Genomic DNA, 4,664 nt, shown 5'->3' on the forward strand with positions numbered 1-4,664 from the left:
TGACGTGGAAACGGTGCTGCCACCTGCTGGATTAAACTTACTCACTTAAGCTAAATGGCCCTAAACCGTTTCCCATTCATTCTCAATGGTAGTGCTAAACCACTACGGATGCAATATTCTTTTGGCCACTAAAGATCTCGTGGCGCTCTTCCGTGTTTCGGCACAGTTTGAATTCGCCATTTTTATCCCGACTCGGCGAATGAAACATTCTTTTTATTTTTATTGAAGATATAACATTCACAGGGGATACAGTCATAGCAATAAAATACACACAACCAGAATACAAAACAATAAATACATAAAGAATAATAAAAATGAAATATAAACAGAACAAAAACAAATAAATTTTTTTTTTTTATAAATCATAAATAAATTAAAATAAAAAATTACTTAAATGGAAAATTACACATAAAATGTCAACTTCAAAGAATACACAGGAAGTAACCCTTACATCAAAGTCAATATTTTTTCCATCAATACAGAAATTGTTACATTTAACATTAGAAAGCTCCAGACCTCCAATACAAACTTTTTGGCATTTCACATTTTGAAGTTATGTAAGAATTTGCCCTAACCGAATGTAACAGTTTAGGTGAAATAGAATTAATAACCCATTCATACACTCTAGGTGAGGTATCCACTTCAAAGATTTCTGAAAATTCGGAATAGTAATAGAAGTTACCATCCTTTTTTAACAAATCTAAAACAAAAATTACACCTTTGTCAACCCAGTTTTTAATAAAGACAGATTTTTTTCCACGCAGCACATTCTGATTATTTCATAGAATACATCTATGAGGGGAAAAATGGTGACAGAAGGCAAGCTTACAAGCGTCCAGAGCTTGCTTATGAAAATTAGCGAGCTTAACTGGGAGTTTATTGCAACTAAAATCTAATGAATGAGCAAAATAATCTTATTTCAAACAGAAAAGATTATTTTGCTTACCACACTGGCAGATTATTTTGCTTGTTTCAAGCAAAAACTCACTTAATTTTCACTAGTTTTTTCTGAAAACAAGACAATAATTTCTTACTTGTCTAGAAAATCTTTCTTGATTTAAGCTTTTTTTGATATTTTGGCTGGAAACAAGACAAAAAATCTAAGAAAGAAAAGCATTTTTTGCAGTGTACAGGTTGTGGGCTGTCGCTGGCTTTGCAGGTACTTGCCACTGATTTTGTACTCTGGAAGACAGTATGTTCTTGTGCGTAAAGAAAAGATATGTTGTCTGATGTTTAATTCAGTTCCACAGCATAGGAAGCATTTCTGCTAGCTAATTAACAGTGGTTTGTAACACATACTAGAGAAATCTTTAAAGTGTGATTTCTTTATGAGCGCACTGCAACCAAAGTCAATCAGTTTGACCTCCATGGTGTCCTGATTTATGGCTGATTTAATTATGCCTCAGAATGTGGCCTATTGAAAAGAAACAGTGGTAGCTAGTATGAAATACAGTTTTACATATTTTTTACATTTATAATTCAAAATAACATTTTCTAATTCTTAAGAACTTCGTATTCTTACTCCTGTCCAGGACATCCTGCTCCATGCTGTTCCTCAGCAGCAGGGAGGACTTTTATGAATCAAATCAAATAAATAAATAACATTGATAAAATACCATATCCTCAAATCGGAGTGTTTCTTTATTTACGAACTTAAGAACTTTGAACTTTTTTTTTTAAACAATCCAATTTGATTTGTTTCTGAATTTAAATTCTCACATACTGACCGGTTCGGTAATGACGCCTAATAAAAGTTACTCTCAAATCTTGCGGTGATCAAAAATCTTCAAATTGATTTCATTTCTGATCTTTAAACTGTCACTAATAAAATACTTGGGTGTGATAATGGCAGTATTTGAGACAGTTATTTCATGACATGTTGATGTGCAGTGTTGGGGAAAAGTTACTTCTAAAAGTAATGCATTACAATATCGCTTTTGTCCCTAAAAAGTAACTGATAGTTACTTTTTATAGAAAGTAATGCATTACATTACTTTTGCGTCACCTTTTTTCCTCATCTGGGTTGGGCTTGCTTGGTTTGTTTTTAATATAAAAAGTGATATTTTTTGACAAAAAAATGGTATGTTTATCTAAAGTCATTTTTTGCTTAGTATGGTTGAATTGGATTTTAGAAGGTCTGCAGCAAAGACACTGCTAATAAAATGGGACTAAATACATAAAGGGTATTTGTGTTATTTAACATTGAATTATTAAAAGGTTTGCATCATATTCTAAGTTTGCATTCCATCGGTTTTATTCATTTTGAGGAATACTGAATCTGTTTTTGTCCAAGCGAGATTAGTAAATGCATGTTCACCTTTAGTCTAGAACAGTACAGTAACCATCATGTTTACACCGCTAACACAACGTGCTTCCGATTTCTTACTTCCGTTTTCCCCTTTTCAGTCAGTAAAGGGGAAAACAAAGTAACTGGTGGTACTCATTTGAAAAAGTAACTTATTTTCTTGTAAATTAAAAAGTTATGTTTTACTTTATTAATTGAAAAAAGCATTCTGATTATATATCTTGTGTTACTTGTAATGCATTACCCCTAACACTGTTGATGCACTCTGGTTCTCCTTCTCAGCCTAAACCAGATTTAGCAGCTCTGGGTGAAGAAAGTGGAGATCGGTCCTTCTCCAGAAGCTCTTCTGGTTCTTCTTCTCCTCTCTCCCTCCATCAATCTTACCAAGCCCAACTCATTAGACCGATGAGGATGTTTCTCCGCTGTGTTGGTGGAGTATTTGAGTAGTATACAAGGTTCGTGTACACACTCCATTTCAATGGCTTTTCTTGGTCGTGAACTTAGTTGTCCCATGATAAAAATGTTTATATACTCCGAAACTTCAACCTACAAAATAACTTTCATGGCTTTAAATGCTGTAATAGGTGACATGTATGGGTACTATATTGACAAAAAAACAAAACAAAAAAGATATCACAATACTTTTGGGATTTTTTTCCGATAACGGTAACTAAAAAATATCTTGAGTGTGTTTTTGTGCTGATACTTTGGCTGGTTTAGGCCTGCCAATGGATAAATACTTTAAATATGACACTAAAACCGCCAGTAGGTGGTGGCAGGTTCCTGCTTTAATGAGGGACTCACTGAATCACTCATTCAAACAATTTGTTGAAAAGGGCTTAGAAAAGAATGGATCATTGAATCATTGATTCAAATGATTTGTTTAAAAACAGATTCATTCAGGAATGAAACACCGCACTGTTGCTCTGAGACGTGCAAATGTTCTGCTCCGACTTTGTTTGGAACTATTTTTGTTGGCTAAACAAAAACCCAATATAACATTTGCCATCATGCCGGAAAAAGGCAATTTTTGGGAAATGGGAAATATTGTTGTGAACTATATCATATTTTATAAATATAAAAAACAAAAACCCATACAGGGATATGTTTTGCTTTCATAATTTGAATTATAGGGGCATTCTATATTCTTTTAGTGGAGACTCTTTTTTTGATTGAACATTACCGATTTATTTTCACAGCCTTCATTGCTCGCATACCAAGGGGGCAAATAATTCTGACCACAACTGTATTATAGCTAAAACAGCACATCACAGCTAGCAGAGAGCTCTTATAACTGTGGAAGTTTCATTAACTTGAAATCATCTCCTGCTTACTGATTTTGTAATACAAGTTCTAATTTGTAGTAGGTATTGTAGAATTGATGCCAGCTAATAATCGGTATTAAATAACTAAAGAATTAAGTTAGTTCACATGTTAGTTTCAGAGAAACAACAGTGTATCTTTCTATAAGATTGTTATTCTGTCATAGCAACCAAGAGTAGTCAAGGCTCCACCATAAACACTTCAGCTCCACTGTGAGAATTTGATGTACCTACCAGTGTTGAACAAAAGTCACCGAAACTGATAAAATCTTAAAGGGATAGTTCACCCCAAAAATGAATATTAGCCCATTATTTACTCACCCTCAAGCTATCCTAGGCTTATATGACTTTCTTCTTTCAGATGAATCCAATCGGAGTTATATAAAAAATGGTCTTTGATCTTCCAAGCTGTTCCAAGCTTACGTCATCCTCCCGGAGCTGCTTCTGTGTACAACAGTGAGCGCAAGCTAGATTAAATTGATTATTACATTTTAAATATGGTTATTTTTCTTACAAAAACGCATCGATTCGCTACAGGAGGCCTTTGTTCACCCCCCCGGAGCTGCGTGAGGCACTTTTTATTATGGATGAATGTGCTTTATTTCACTTCTTTTGGACTGATGCACTGCAACACCCGCTGAGTGCCATTAAACAGCTTGGAAGATCAAAGACAATTTTTAATATAACTCCGACTGGATTCGTCTGAAATAAGAAAGTCATATACACCTAGGATGACTTGAGGGTGAGTAATTCATGGGCTAATTTTCATTTTTGGGTGAACTAACCCTTTAAGTCAAGGATATTTCTATGATGAATTTTTCTAGTTATGACAAGTTCTTAAACACTTTACCAGAGAGAAATTGCTGAGAATTTGCTATTTGGGAGTACAAAAAAAAAAAGTTTTATCCCAGAATTTACAAACACAAATCCATTCATTGCAAAGAGTGTGACCTCTAAAAAAAATTCAGAATGACATAACTTTATTTTCGAATAATGAAGTTCATTGGATCTTCATTGACCTGACAGATGTTGTATGT

Source organism: Sinocyclocheilus grahami, unplaced genomic scaffold, assembly GCF_001515645.1.
Source record: "Sinocyclocheilus grahami isolate Dianchi unplaced genomic scaffold, SAMN03320097.WGS_v1.1 scaffold349.1, whole genome shotgun sequence".
NCBI lineage: Eukaryota > Metazoa > Chordata > Actinopteri > Cypriniformes > Cyprinidae > Sinocyclocheilus > Sinocyclocheilus grahami.